This window comes from Meriones unguiculatus, chromosome 4, assembly GCF_030254825.1.
Source record: "Meriones unguiculatus strain TT.TT164.6M chromosome 4, Bangor_MerUng_6.1, whole genome shotgun sequence".
NCBI lineage: Eukaryota > Metazoa > Chordata > Mammalia > Rodentia > Muridae > Meriones > Meriones unguiculatus.
In genome coordinates, this window is record NC_083352.1 from 9952059 (window position 1) to 9968889 (window position 16831).

Below are 16831 nucleotides of genomic sequence, written 5' to 3' on the forward strand. Positions count from 1 at the left end.
AAGCAATATCATGAGACCTCGCCTCAAATTGTGGAATGTTTAGTAGTGCTAGAAGTTTTGAAAAAATTTCCAGGTCCTTTAAATATTGTTTCTGATTCTAGTTATGTGGTAAATGCAACCAAAATCTTAGAGGCTGCTGGATTAATTAAAGCATCCAGCAAGCTTGCAAAAAATTTTCAAAGGATTCAGTTTGCCTTAATTACCAGAAGATCCCCTGTTTTTATTACACACATTAGGGCTCATTCCGGTCTACCGGGGCCCATGTCCCATGGAAATGACCTGGCAGATGGAGCCACAAAGATGATTGCATTTGCCCTCCTTTCAAATTTAAATTTGGCTAAGAAATTTCATAAAAGGTTTCATGTTACAGCTGAGACATTGCGTCATTGATTTGACATAACAAAAAAAGAAGCTAGAGATATTGTTACCCAATGTCAAAATTGTTGTCAGTTCTTACCTATGCCTCATGTTGGGATTAATCCCAGAGGAATCTGTCCACTACAAGTGTGGCAGATGGATGTTACCCACATTTCATTTTTTGGTAAACTTCAATATTTGCATGTTTCTGTTGATACTTGCTCTGGAGTTATGTTTGCTTCTCCCCTGACTGGAGAAAAGGCAGCCCATGTTATTCAACATTCCCTAGAGGCATGGAGTGCCTGGGAAAAGCCCAAAATTCTAAAAACTGACAATGGGCCAGCCTATACTTCTCAAAAATTTAGACAGTTTTGTCATCAGATGGAAATAACCCATCTAACCGGTCTCCCATATAACCCTCAAAGTCAGGGTATTATTAAACGTGCTCACCGCACCCTAAAATCCTACTTAATAAAACAAAAGGGAGGAGTCCAGGAGGCTCTGCCCTCAGTGCCACGAGTGCCACGAGTTTCCTTGGCACTCTTCACACTCAATTTTTTAAATTTGGATAGTCAAGGCCATTCGGCGGCTGATCGCCACTGCTCAGGGCCTAATAGGCCCAAGGAAATGATCAAATGGAAGGATGTCTTAACTGGTCAGTGGAAAGGCCCGGATCCTATTTTAATAAGATCCAGGGGAGCTGTCTGTGTTTTCCCACAGGAAGAAAACAATCCATTCTGGGTACCAGAGCGCCTCACGCGAAAGCTCGTGACAGCTGAAGATGATCTTTCAACAGATACACCTGCTACTGCTTAAAGAGTCAAGGGTGGTGAGGATGACCACTAATTCTACTCGAGTGGATTCATTGCCCACAGATTGGCTTTACCCTGGGTTTCTTCTGCCTTTTCTTACTTTAAGATTGGGTGGGGGTTGGAATCTTTGGTGCAGCGCTATGTCGTGGCTTAGTGTTTTTACTCTGGTTGTTCTGCAAACTCAATACCCAAAACAAACGTGACTAGGTCGCAATCGCACAAGTACTAGCAGCCTTGGAACAAGGATCATCTCCCAAAAATTTGATTATCCATGTTAAAAAATTAAAACAGACTGTGACACTCAGTCAATGTACCTCAGGGGTTTTACCCATTGCACTGAGTTGATGAGTGATCCAAGTCTCAATGTTTGCCTTTGCCTAAGCGGCTATGGTACCTAAATAGGAGGATGACAGCCCTTGCACTCCCTGGAATTTTATTCCATTGCACGGGAATGGGTGTCACCTCCTTCTTTAATCTTCTCCCTTAGCCCCTGCACCCAGAGGACCTGTCTCCATTGCACCTGGTGGGGTAAGGGAGTAATCTAAAGCTCTTGATCGCTTACTCCCCAAAGAAGGAGTTCACTTGATCGAGCTTAGGGCCCTCTTGTACCGTGCTTATATAGGCTTTAAGGCAGTTTTCATTTATTAAAACAAAAGGGGGATGTGGAGAGCTGAGACTCAGATGCCACTAGATGGCGTTGACATTCCACCCTCAAAACTGTAAACAGCCTGCAGTACACATGTGCGAATTGCGTAAGCACGCTAAGCATGCTGGGCCCGAGTCATCAGGCGGGGTAAAGAGTGAGCAGCCAATCAGGGTATTGATACGTCACTTAGGTGCGATCCGGGCTTATATAAACAGCGCCACATCGGGGCTCTCCCCTTCTCCCCGCCCAGGGCTTGCTGGCCCCAGCCGCGACCCGCGGGACACCGCGGCATCTCTCGGCCAATGCCCTCGGCCCTCTCCTCTCCTCTTTTCATCGCGTGACTGTAATAAAGATTTTGTTGCGGGAGGATCCTTGAGTCTGCGTGCGTTTCTGCCGGCGAGACGATCACGCGGCTCCCAACATTAATATATATATCAATATATATATTTAATATATGTATATTATATATATTTAATACATATAAATATATGTAATATATAATACATATATATTATGTATTATATATTTATATGTATTAAATATTATGTAAGATATATTACATGTAAATATAAAATATATAATATAATATATAATATATGAAATATAATATATGTCAATATATATATATATTTTAGTAATGCTTGGAAATGAATGCAAGAATTAAAAAAAAACAGGATTGCATAAAATCAAAACATCCCTACATAGCAAACAAAATGCAACAACAACACAATAGTTACCATAGTGAAGAGGCAGATGGGAGAAAAAATTTGTCTGGCATTTATTTTTCTGATGTGATTAATATCCAGTCTATATAGAGAAATAAATTGTAACATCAGCAGAATAAGTAACCTAACTAGCAAATGCGTAAATGAATCCAGCAGATGCTTCTGAAAAAAAGAGTAAATAGCCAATGATTATATGAAAGACACTGAGTATCTTCCTTGATCAAAAACATACAAAGGACAGCCATTAATATTTATGATATTGACATTTACCTGAGTCAAAATGGGGGTTATCGTCAAGAAAAAAATAACAAGTACTGGTGAGGATATAGACAGGAAAGAATGCTTGTGTCAGGAGGAAAGTATGCTCGTAGTCATGAAGACCAGCATTCAGAACTCTAGACATTAGAAACCATATCACTCAGGTAACCACCCTTAGGTATATACCCAAGGACCCTCGGTTGGCATACTAGAAATTCTGCCTCTTCTATCTTTGCTGCTGAACTATCCACAAGAGCCCAGTCATGGGGTCTGTGTAGGTGTGAAGGGGTAAGAAAAATGTGAAACACACTCAATAGATAATTATGCAGCCTTCTAGAAAAATGTGAAACACACTCAATAGATAATTATGCAGCCTTCTAGAAAAATGTGAAACACACTCAATAGATAATTATGCAGCCTTCTAGAAAAATGTGAAACACACTCAATAGATAATTCTGCAGCCTTCTAGAAAAATGTGAAACACACTCAATAGATAATTATGCAGCCTTCTAGAAAAATGTGAAACACACACAATAGATAATTATGCAGCCTTCTAGAAAAATGTGAAACACACTCAATAGATAATTATGCAGCCTTCTAGAAAAATGTGAAACACACTCAATAGATAATTATGCAGCCTTCTAGAAAAATGTGAAACACACTCAATAGATAATTATGCAGCCTTCTAGAAAAATGTGAAACACACTCAATAGATAATTATGCAGCCTTCTAGAAAAATGTGAAACACACTCAATAGATAATTATGCAGCCTTCTAGAAAAATGTGAAACACACTCAATAGATAATTATGCAGCCTTCTAGAAAAATGTGAAACACACTCAATAGATAATTATGCAGCCTTCTAGAAAAATGTGAAACACACTCAATAGATAATTATGCAGCCTTCTAGAAAAATGTGAAACACACTCAATAGATAATTATGCAGCCTTCTAGAAAAATGTGAAACACACACAATAGATAATTATGCAGCCTTCTAGAAAAATGTGAAACACACTCAATAGATAATTATGCAGCCTTCTAGAAAAATGTGAAACATACTCAATAGATAATTATGCAGCCTTCTAGAAAAATGTGAAACACACTCAATAGATAATTATGCAGCCTTCTAGAAAAATGTGAAACACACTCAATAGATAATTATGCAGCCTTCTAGAAAAATGTGAAACACACTCAATAGATAATTATGCAGCCTTCTAGAAAAATGTGAAACACACTCAATAGATAATTATGCAGCCTTCTAGAAAAAATGTGAAACACACTCAATAGATAATTATGCAGCCTTCTAGAAAAAATGAAGTCGTGTCATCAGAAAAAGAAAAAGGAGTTGATTGCCGTGTTATGTAAAACAAACCAGACTCAGGAAGACAAGTAGTATAGGCATTGTCTTGCTGCTCTGTGTCCACTTTTCCCCCTTGGGATAGTCAGCTGGGGTGTGTGGGTGCAATGCAGGGCCTTGTTGGCCGTGAGCACACAGCCAAAGAACACACACACCCAGAAACAGCTTCAGAGAACTGGTTCAGTTTATTGGGGGTGGGGGATATTTATGCCCCTGGGGAGGTGGGTGTGGTCTCTGGGGCAAGATTTGTGTGGCCATGTATAATTGGTCAGAGCAAGGGTTTTGGATGACACTTCATCTGCATACTCGGGAGCTGTAGAATTGGAGGGGTTGGGGAAGCATACACAAATGACCTTATAAGGAATGAAGCCTGATAACTACGAAGGTAATACATTTTTACCAGGGTGGGGTAATACATTTTTACAATGGTGGGGCTGCCAACTTTCTGATGCCAGGGTGGGAGAGGGAGGGGAGCCAGTGCCTGCCATCCTCAGATAAGGGCTTGGAGGTTGAAACTCTCCTCTGCCCTCCTCCATTAATTCTGGGCCATTAGGTCTCACATTCTTTCATATGTGGAAAGTAGTTGAAGATGATAAAAAGTATAGGGAGGTTCTTTAAGGAAGGAGAGACAGGGTGAAAGGGGGTGCAGATGAATGAAGTCTGTTGTATACCTGCATGCAGACATCACAGTGATATGATTATTATGTACATCAGCGTAGTGGAAGGGCTTCAGATATTCTTCACCTGGTAGGGCACTTGCTTAGCATGTGTGAAGGCCCAGGTTTGATCCCAGCATTGCTCAAACCAGGTGTGATGGTGCATGTCTGTGATACCAGCAGCAGGTGGAGGGAGGGTGTCTCAAAGCTTAAGGTCATCCTTAGCTGCATGATACATTGGGGGCCAACTTAGGCTACAAAAACCATGTCTAAGAAAAAAACATCAGCTGAATGAAGGGATGGATGAGGGCTGTGAGGACAAACCCATCAGGGCCTGGGATTTTACGGACACCAGGCTTTGCAGAATCCCATTTTAAAGACTTGTTCAAAAAAGAAGACACCAGACCTTGTGTTGATATCTTCAGTGGGACCTGGTGCAGATTATAACAGTTTAGGAGTATTTCTTAAGGGCTAAAGACAGAGAGAGATGCGCTTAAGTGATATCTCTAAAATTATTCCTTTATCAGAGCTCAAACCTGCATGCTCTCTCAGAGCAAAGCAGGGTTATAGTGCTGGGTCATACTCTTTTCACTTTCTCTGTTTGATGTGGATAGAATGGGTATCTTAAGGGATGATTTGCCCAAGGGCGTTATCTTTAAAATACATTTTCGTTTTAAGGTGTGTGTGTGTGTCCGTACACGTAGGCTGGAAATGACATATCCCTCTGAGCTGGTGTTACTGTTACTTGAACTTCCTGGCATGGTGGTAGCTGAACTCACATACCTTTCAAGAGCAGAATGCACTCTTACGAAGTGAGCCCCCTCTCCCAACCCTCTTTGGAGGGAGGCTAGAATGTGGGCCTTGGAGGCACACAGACACGTGTCTTATTTCGGGTTGTCTCTGGCAAACGGTTTACCTGGGGCTAATTCTTTTGCTCTGTTGGCATACCATACATGTTACCCGCCAGTTTCTATCCTTTAATTTTAGTGCTGAGTAAATGAGTTTAGTATTTAAAACACTTATTTTATTTCTGACTAACTACAACATAAATAAATATATATTATGTATATATATTATATAAATAAATATATATATTTACTGTTACTAGGTATTCAAGCTGCATTGTGAATAGTGATTGTTGGGATATGGTTCTGTGTGGGCCTCTTGAAAGTCTGCACTGTTGCTGGTCATGTTTTGGTAGTGATTTTTTTTTTTTTCTAAACGATTTCATCAGATACTAGCAATTGCTACGAGTTATAAAGACAGGGTCTACTTCTTTTGTGTAGGGTAGGTTTAATTCAGGGACAGTCAAGATTATGTCTCACTAAAGTCAGCTTAAGTGGACCTACTGTGCCCATGAAATATCTGGGTATCTGAGATTGTGCACTGGTACATGCTGGCCCTCGGTTCATTGTCCTGCGGGAATCGTGGCTTGAGGAGCCAGGAGGATGCGGACATCCTTGATACCGCCCTTGAAGAGTGACAATAGGCTTCGTCAGACCCAGATGTCATCAGCGAGCTCCTGTGTGCTAGGTGGAATCCGTGCTCCTCAGGATTGTTGCTAGCTATTTACAAAGTGAAGCGTTTTCAGGTAGAATGAATTAGGGTAAAAATTACCTGGCTTTGGGGCTAGAGAGATGGCTCAGTAGTTAAGAGCACTGTCTGCTCTTCCAAAGGACCCAGGTTCAATTCCCAGGCGCCCACATGGCAGCTCACAACTGTCTATAATGCCAATTCCAAGGGATCTGATGCCTTCAAACTAATGCACATAAAACAAAATAAATTATTAAAAAAAAGAAAAAAATTACCTGGCTTAGCTGTTTCTATACAGAAATGCATTTTAATACATAAGAGCTGCAACAGGTTGCTCTCCTGCAGCAGCATATTTGATGACTGTCGCTCTGTGGGCAGCACGGAAAAGGCTGTGTTACTGCAATGAGCTGATGCTGGAGTTCCATGAGAACCCAGCAGGGTGGAGAGTAAGAGGTTCTGGTATCTATTCTAGCCCAGCTTCTTACAAGTAAAATTACCCATGTGTATTTATTACCATAGTGTGGTATATTCAACACATAACATATGAGGTGTGTACATACAGTCTGTACTGTATCACTGGATCTCATTATAATGAGTGCCCATTTTTAAAATCCAGCGTGTACCCAGAACATAGAACTGCCAAGAGGTTCATGAGGTCATGTGAAAAGCAGTTGTTAGTGGAGCTCAGTGTATTTCAACTCTAGGCCACTAGGATGTAGAGGCTCTGACACAAATATCTTTGGCAAAAACCAAGCCAAGAAAAACTTGCAAAAAGCCAGTTCTTGAGAACTGGGGGTAGGCTCCTGAGTGGATGTGAGTGGCAGAATGTTTCCTGGATCTAAGTCTCCTCACCGTTCTTTCTCCGTTTCATTCCTCTTCCCCAATAGCTCCTTTTTTTAATTTCCATTTTTCTCTAGATTCCACATGTGGAAGAAAATGTGTGATACTTGTTTTCTGAGTCTACTTTTCTGTTTCTACCCATTCTTCTGAAAATGGTAAGGTTTTGTTCACTTTATTGCTGACTATAACTCCACTGTATATACTACCACATTCATCTTTATCTGTTCATTTGTGATAAACACCTAAACTGGCTTCATTTCTTCTTCTTCTCTTTCTCTTTCTTTTGTTGACAGTGTTTTTCTGTGTAACCTTGGCTATCCTGGATTAGATCTGTAGACCAGGCGGGCCTCAAACTCACAGAGATGCGCCTGCCTCTTCTTCCCCAAGTGCTGGGATTACAGGCGTGTGTCACTGTGCCCAGTTCCATTTCTTGACTATTGACAATAATACAGTGATAACCACGGACATGCAAGTGTCTTTGTGGTGTATTCTGAGTTAGAATCTTTTGGGTATGTATATACAAAGAAGTGATATATAGCTATGTCAAATGAAAGTTCTATTTTTCCCCCAGGGAACACTTAATTTCCGTAGTGGCTGCACTTGCTTGCATGCCCACTGGAAGGTTTAGGATCCTTTTGAAAATAATTCTTTGAAGGGCAGTCCTGTCTTCTTTTAGTAATCATGTAGTCAATGTCACCAAGGACAGAGCAGTGAGCGTGATCTTTACTATCCCGGACTTAAACATTCAGGTAAGTGGGCTAAGGATAACCATGAAGAGACATTCAGGACATAAATACAAGTCTTTCCTGATCCCCAAACTAATGTCAAGTTGTTGTCAAGGGACCCAGCTGTTGGGCAGTGAGCTCTGAACCCTCAGCTCTCTCCTCAGATGTGTTTTAGGTCAAACAGAGCAGGAGGAAGATGAACCCAGGTCTGTGAGGAAGTGAGGAAGGCTTTTCCCTGGGTCGGGTGCAGTGTCTAGAACCACGGACAAGGGTAGGCTGTGAGGCGACAGGGTGTAGTGGCTTCCAAACCCCAGGTGACAGATCAGGCAGGCTGGTCACAGCTCCAGCTAGCTGTGGTTTGGTCTGTCTGAAGCATCAGGAGACGAAAGGAGCATAAGTCATATTAATATTCACAGTGGCTGCTCATGTACGTGTTGTGGTTAGGCAGAAGAGAAATCCAGCGAGCTTTGCCAGGAGCAGGCTGTGTGTGATTCAGGCCTCAGGTCAGGCCATCCTTCCGCAGCCAGGATGGTTGGCATGTACGCGGCTGAGGCCAGAGACAGAAGTTGCTAGAGAACGAAGGTTTTCTATGTAGTGTCCATTACACCACAGCTCATTCACTTCATCTGCCCCCATGGACCCACCTGGAAAGGCTGCATCTTAGACGATGCTATTCAAAATCAGACACCTTGCTAATTTCCTATGTGTTCAGGGTCCCTGCACACAGCGAGTGGAAGCAATTGCCTCCCAAGGCGGGTGCTGGTGTGCACCTGTAAATCAGGATGTCTCAGTGTTCTGCCATCCATCAAGCTGCATTGTAGGTGGGAAGTAATTTGCTTCCTTTGTTGTTTTTGATCCGTGTTAATCATCCTCTGCAGGTTGAAGTTATTTATCTAAACAGCTCAGGTAGAGAACTAGTTGAAAGGGAGATTAACATAAGAGGGATGCTTCCTGCTTTGAAACTGTGGTGCCCAGAACAGGATTCCCAGGACATGAAGCTGAGCCTCAGAAAGCCCTGAGCAGGAGGGATTAATTAAAACACATTACTGGATGGGAACTGAAAGGTGTTTGTAAACAAGGTCATGTTTTCCTTTCTTTTCCTTTTTAAAAAACAATTATTAGCAGGCAACGAAGCAGAAAGGCCAAATGAGGTATTCGCTTCAAGCTAATCTCTATTTAGATAGACCTGGAAGAAGTTTGCTTTCGTCTCCACCGTGGGGAAAGGGGCTCTTGGTTACAATACCATGATGAATTAGGGTATGTGTTTTAGGTAACTGTGGCTTTAGAGATGGGCCCGGCAGAAGGCTTTTTGTGCTAACAGAGAGGAAACTGAGCTAGACAGACTCTCCACCTCTTCCTTGCACACTCTTCTCAAGACACAAATGACTCTAAGAAATTTTGTGGCTGCCATGTGACTTCATAACTGTCCAGTCTCCTTTCTACTTCGTGTTGCAAACAAAACAAAACAAAACTGTTCTGATTTGCTCGATTTTAATCGTGATGACTGGGTGGGGCCATGTTGGTTAGACGTAGGGCAGAGCAGTGCCAGCTCCTCCGCCCCAGCGGAAGCATCATCAGCTCTGGCGTGCCCCATGCTGTTCCCTTTCTCCTCCCTTTCTGCCCTCAGCCCTTCCTTTTCTTTAAAAAAATGTTTTCTGCTGCTGTTGTTGTTGTTATTGTTGTGATTATTCTTATGATTGTTGTTGTGTTGTATGGTGTTGCATTACCTTTACAAAGGAAAGCAAACAATAAAAAAATGTTCAAAGTTTAAGGGGCTGGCCACGTGGTTCAGAGGTTGAAAGAAGCATTTGCCCCACCAGGATGAAGACCTGAGAATAATTCCAGGAATTCGTGGTAGAAGGAGAGAATTAATTCCTGAAAGTTGTTCTCACATCTTCACACTTATATCATGGTATGCACATGCTAACACATACACACACAACACATACACACACATACATACAGACATACCACACACACCACACATATATAAACACGCACACCATACACACAACACACACACTACATACACACACATACCCATTAAACTTACACACCATACACACACACACACACAACCATTCAAACCCCGTGCTTACTCATAAATCCCAGTGTCTGATGTGAGATGTGCCTAGGGCTTGTTCTTTAAAATAAAATTATTAGTTAAAAATCATTATACAAAGTGATAAGATTAGTAAAGACATTTCAAGTATATCATATGTTTGATCACGTTCTTCTCCCATTACCCTTCCTGCCCCCCTTCCTCTAGTGCTGTCCCTTCCTTCCTCTTTTCTCCTTCCTTCCACTCCCTAAATTGTCCCCTCTCTACTTTATATATCATGTATATATGCACACACCACATGTATATAAATCTGGATTCTGTACATGAGAGTGCTCAGGAGAACGTGTTATATTCATCTTTCTAAATGCATTAGTCATTTTTGTCATTGCTGTGACTAGTTATCCAACAGAAACCACCTAGGGCAGAAGTTTTGGTCCAGCCTTTAGTGCATCGGGCACAGAAAATGTGAAGAAGTACACAGGGGTGGGGGGAGTTGTGGTGGGTTCCCAGAAGGCTTTGGCCAGAGCCAGAAGTAGGATTTAAATTCTCTATCCACCCAATCTCTCACACGCTCTGTGACTCTCAGAGAAGTGCCCCCAGCTGGGGATGGAGTACTCAAACACAGGAGCCACTGGGCGATAATTCAGATTTAATCAGCAGCGTTGAGCCTGGCTCATTGTGCTTAACATGATGATTTCCGGGGGCCATTCTTTTTCAGCAGAGGTTATAATTTCATTCTTTGCTATGGCTGAGTAAAATCCCACAGTGCTCATTTATCACATTTTTGTCATTCTTCTAGTGAGGATGCGTGGGCTGATTCCATATGCTGGCTTCGGTGAGCAGTGAACAGTGAGCGACAGAAGGAACACAAAGTAATGGTGTTCTGACTGTGGGAGTTCATTATCAGCTGGACAGTCCAGAATCACCTGGGAGGTGGGGGTGCCTTGGTAGATTGTCTCCATTTTATTAACAGAGTCGGGAAGAACTATTCTAATTGTGGCTTGGTGCATCCATGAGTATGGGTCCTGGGTCTTTTTACATGGAGAAGGTGATTGGAGCATGTTTGGTTCCCCCCCCCCTTCCTGTTTCCTGATTGTCAATTTGATGTGGCCAGCTGCTCCAGGCTGCTGTAGCCTTGACTTCCCAGTCGTTATGGGCTTACCTGGGACTGTGAACTAAAGCAAACTCTTCCTCCCCTAGGTTGCCTCTGTCAAAATCTTTTATCACAGTGACAGCAAAGTAACTTAAGACACAGACTTAGAATTCTTTGAGTCTGTATGCAGGCTGGCTCATATGGTAGTTCTATTTTTAGTTTTTGTTTATTATTTTTTCTTTTATTTTTGGTTTTTTGATACAGGGTTTCTCAGTGTAGCCCTGGCTGTCCTGGAACTCGCTCTGCAGGCCAGGCTGGCCTCAAGCTCACAGGGATCCTCCTGCCTTTGCCTCCCAAGTATTGGGATTAAAGGCGTGAGCCACCACCTCCTGGCCTATTTTCAGTTTTAAGAACATCTATATTGATTCTTACAATAGATACTCATGGTTGACTGAACCAGTGAGTAAAGTGACCCTAAGTTATAGAATGCAAGGTACCGTACAGAAGTCACAGTAAAATAATAAACTCCAGGTGTTTAGGATTTTGGCTATAGAGTTTGATCAATTTAGAATTGAAATTTCTCTGGCTGGACCACAGGTCTGAGCCCTGCGTGATTTTCAAGCACGTTGATTGGCTCCCAGGTTCCTCCTCTATAAAATACAAATGGAAATTTAGCTTTTCTATTTCGTGGCCAACCATGGAGCATGCACCATTCTAGCTGTGCTTGTGCGTTTCACATTTCCTTGAGTTAATCCGCCTAAGGCTGTGTGTTTAAGCCAAGCAAGAGACTAAATGTGGGACTGTAATGGCCGAAGGTTACGGAAGAAGGGTTGAGGTGAGCTTCAACTCTGGATTCCTCAGGTAAGGATGGCAGGCTCCCTTCCCCTCCCAACCTGGTGCCAGAAACCTGCTTACCCCACTGTCAACCCTAGTAATAATTAATTACCTTGACAGTTACCAGGCCTCACTTCCTGTGTGCCCTTACAAGCCCCGTCTCCATCCCTGAATATTTTGATGAAATATTTTTCAACAACCCTGCCCTGGTCAGTTGTACACAAAACTTGCCCCCAGAGACTCTGGCCACCTCCCCAGGGGTATAAATAACCCCGGTTGTGCCCCTCTCCACTCCTTTCAGCCTCACTGAAGCTATCTCCCTAGAAGGCTGTTTCTGCACTCACAGGCCCTGGCTAAGCTTCCCCCAGTCCTGCTTGGTGAGCAATGAGCCTGGATCCCCTGAGGGGAGAAGCAGAAATTTGACCAAAGATCTATTCTGTACCTTGAGCAAAGCTGGGAAATCATTAAACAGGGTGTAATGTTCATAGGATGCTGAGTGCAGAGCTCAGCAGAGGGAAATTTCCTTAGTGTCTCCCTCTGCTATAGCCATGAGAGTTTGTGTTTCAGTGCTCTTTGCTCTCTCAAAGGGAAATACCATCCTTGTTTCTGCCACGGTATAATTAATTATTGTTAGCTGAATTGCTGGCCTTTTTGATATTAGAAGTTATCAGATCTTTAGAGGAAAAGTTACTCATGTTCTTTCAATTACTCTATATTATAAACTCTATGTAGATAAATGATCCAGCTTTTTTTTTGGGGGGGGGGGTGGAGGAAGGGACAGTAAAGCCATCTCTAAAAAGACTTGTTACTTAGAATCCGTGGTTCTAAGCAGGAAAACTCAATTCTCTCTGGGCTGCTTGCCGTGGTAAATAGAAGGATTCAACATGCAGGTTTCGTATTTGGGTGTTTAGAGGGTGGTGTGCTCACTGGAAGTGGATCCCTGTATCCCTGATTCTTTTACTGCTTTAAAGAACTTTGTGTCACCTCCCTGTGTAGTGGGTGATCTCCCCTACAGGTCGCTTAACCTCACAGTGTGGAAAGTAAGTTCCTGTCTCTCACTGTGAACTCTGACAGGGCCCTCCGAGCGGGGGGCAGCCCGAGGAGCCGTCATATTAACAATAACTTGTCTGAAGCAGCAGGTTGCCACATCCTAAGTATGATGTATGCCCCGTGTTTATGAAACGCAGTCACAACAAACCAGCTTGCTAATGTTTGAGCAGAATAGCTCTGAGGATTATTTCATGCATTTTCTTTAATTTCCTCTAGCTTTCACTTTCCTCTTATTTTTGAGGTTATAATGTAACTATGTTTCTCCTTTCTCTCTCCTCTTTTCTTCCTTTGAGCCCTCCCATATACACCTTCTTGCTGTCATTCAAATTCATGGCCTTTCTCCATTAATTGTTATTGTATACATATGTATATGTACACACACACACACACACACACACACACACACAGGTTCCTAAGTATAACCTGCTCACCCTGTATATATTACTTGTATGAATGTTTTCAGGGCTGATCATTTGGGATTAGATAACCAATTGTTACTTAATTGGACTTCTATAATCTGCCTTTGGGTATATTAACAGTGGTGAGCACAAATCATCTAGTTGATAATGAATTGCTTCATTCTATCAGGAAAATGAGACACAGAAGATTTATTCACTTATTTGTTGTTAGTTTTCAGATAGAGTTTCACAGTGTAGCTTTGGCGGGTCTTGAAGGTGCTGTTCAGTCTGGGATGGCCTCAGGCGATCCCCTTGCCTCAGCTTCTCAAGCTGGGGGATGAATGCTTTAGTTAGGTAATGTTTCCAGGCAGGCATCGCTTCTCTTCGTGACTCGCTGCGGTGAGGGGAAGGATGAGGTCTGTGCAGTAAACATGACTGTTCACTCCAAGTTCACTATGCTAAAACTCTCGTGCTCTTATTACTGGAACTCAGAGAAACTAAGGGCTGTCACTCTGGGAGGAACCCTGTCATTTGGTCTCCCTCGGGTGATATCTGATGTTTGAGTGATGGGACCCCAGGAGCTAGTGATCCGTTCTGAAATACCAGGCTCAGGCGAGGATGAAGCACAGAGGGAGACTTTGGGGTGCAGGGTAAGGGAGACAACACTAAAAGTTCATGCTGGGATACCCATATGACCTGTGTCCAGCTCACAGTGTCTGCATCGCAGAGGCTCCCTGACGTGGTTGACTGTAGCTGAAAGTGGTCAGGAGTTCTAGCACCACTGGGACCAGCCACTGAATGGCTTCCTGGGACTTACGTTCCCAGGATTATTATATTCAGTCCTGAGTCTTCAGTCTGTCAAGGAGTCCTGAAGACCCTCCTCTCTGTGGAGGCAAGCCTGGCTTTTTATGACATATTTAGATATGAGTAGCTCTGCATGGGACTCTTATGGCATTGGTGCCTCCAACTAAGTTTCCATCTGAGGAAGATTCTGGATCTGTGAAGTGTGGAATAGCCCCAGTATGTGGCTCAGGTATTAAAGCCTGGGCTGGTCTTCATCCATGGGAAGCCACAGAGGCACACCTTCTTGCCCAGGGCTATGTCCCTTTGTCTTCAGGGAAGAGAAACATTGGGCTGCCTTGGTCTAGTCTCTCTTGTAAACACTGATCTTTGAACAGAGCTCTGAGAAATGGGTTTAGATACTGCCTCACAGTCTACGGCTTGATATTTCTTATACGATACAGAAATGCTTCCCAGTTTGTGAGATGTAGAAAAAAAGTCATTTCATTAAAAAAATATTAGAATAACACCCACGATCACAGGGGCAGGGCAACAAATCACCTACATCTGATGGGAACCATTTCCTCTCCCTGTCACGCTGTCACAAAGGCATTAAAAATAAGCATTTTAATAAAGAAAACAGCATTAAGCTCCAGCAGGCTAGACCATTACTTCTAATGAGAATCATTGGAACGAAGAACCAAAGCTTAATTGGTTAAAAAAAAGATTAATAGTTAATTATTTGCTTAGGAACATAAATGATTAAAATAAACACACACACATACACACACACACACACCTGTGGTTGCTCATGAAGGCAGGGATTTAGAGAAAGAGGCCTCTGTGAGGTGTCTGCCTTTCAGAACCCAGAACCAAGTGACTGAGGCCTATCTCTTCCCTTAGGTCAGGTGATGCACAGCATGGCTGGCAGGTGCAGCCTTGCACTCTGGTCCTGACCTACCTTGACTTCAGAGAGCCACAGCATAGTGAGGATTTTGGTTTAGAAAAACCCAGTTGTGTTACGTGAATATGTTTTTGTTGTATTGCCAGGTGTGGGGTACGGGGCTGCTTCAGCTTGTCCACAGCAGATAAACTATGATTTGTCTTGCGCTCCAGGAGTGCCATGGTTCTGCCTGCTGAAGATACTTTCTGCAAGTGTGTGACATTTGGAATTCTGGAAACTTGTTGGAGGATATATAAATGCCAGGGCCCCGAGAGGCGGGTTGCTCTTGTTGGCTGATGCTGGTGGCTGGTTGCTGCCGGTTGTGGTTTGTCAAGTGCTCCTATGCAAAGGAACAAGGAGAAGAAATTGAATATCCTGATGGCAAAGATCAACTCTGCCCCAAAGAACTTAACACCTGCGATCAGCAGGAATTAGTGTAAAGAGGTCTAAGCCCCCTTTCCCCTCTCACCTTCTTTCTCACCTACCTAGTGTTGGGGGTTGGAAGAGCTTGGAGTAGAGAACAGTGGTGAATATTGGAACCCAAGAAAGCAAGCAAAAGTAAGGCCATAGGTGGTGCCTCGATGTGCAGCTAGGCAGATTGCGAGATCGGTTTCTAATGCAGTAGAGGAAGCAGCAAGGGAAGAAGGGATGAATATTCTGATTCAGGATGTCAGCAAAGAGTTTATTGTAGCTGCTGCCACTGGGTTCTCTCCTGCTTTTCCCTCACAGGGGACTTGTCTTTCCTTTTTTTTTTCCTTCCCATATTCCGTTTCAAAGAGGATTGGGAACAGTTTGAACAATTGTGAGTGGATATGAAGGGGTAGGTGTTACAACACTTTCTTTTTCATCTGTAATTTTCTCGTTTTTATCTTCTTTTTCTTTTGGTTAATAGGTCACAGTTCATCAATCATATTTTTCTTTTCAAATAACTCTTTGTAACCTTCATTGTTCGTGTTATTCTTTTGAGTTCTAGTTAATCAAAATCAGCTGAATATTTATTAATTATTTCCACTTTCAGTTTTGCAATTATCTTGTTCTCTAAGATCTTGAAGTGTATCTGAGATTTGTAATTTTGTAATGTAGCTGCTCAGAGCTCTACACTGTCTTCTTGGAATGGTCTTTGGTGTGTTCCTCATGCTCTGGTAAAAAAAACATTTTTCATTCCCTTTGAGTCTAGGACTTCTGGAAACTTCCTCTGGCTTCTTTAACTATCTGTTTATTATTTAAAAATATATTCTTTATGATGGCTCAGTTGGTAAAGTTCTCACTTTGAGTTCTCTGAATTTTAGATCCCAGACTCACATAGCTTGTCTGATGCTCTGAAAAGCACAGATTAATAGGTTCTCATTAAATTCTTGGACCATATGTGTCTTTCTGCCTCTGGGATACCTCACTCAGGATGATCTTTTCCATTTCCCACCATTTACCTACATAAGTGGATACTAGACATATAATATAGGATTAACATACTAAAATATGTACACCTAAGGAAGCTAATCGGGAAGGAAGACACTGGCTAAGATGCTCAATTCACATTCAGAAAGGCAAAGAGGATGGACATCAGAGGAGGGAGAAAACAGGGAACAGGACAGGGACCTACCACAGAAGGCTTCTGAAAGGCTCTACCCTGCAGGGTATCGAGGCAGATATTGAGAATCAGAGCCAAACTTTGGGCAGAGTACAGAGAATCTTATGAAAGAAGTGGGAGATAGTAAGACCTGGAGAGGACAGGAGCTCCACAAGGACAGTGACAGATCCTAAAA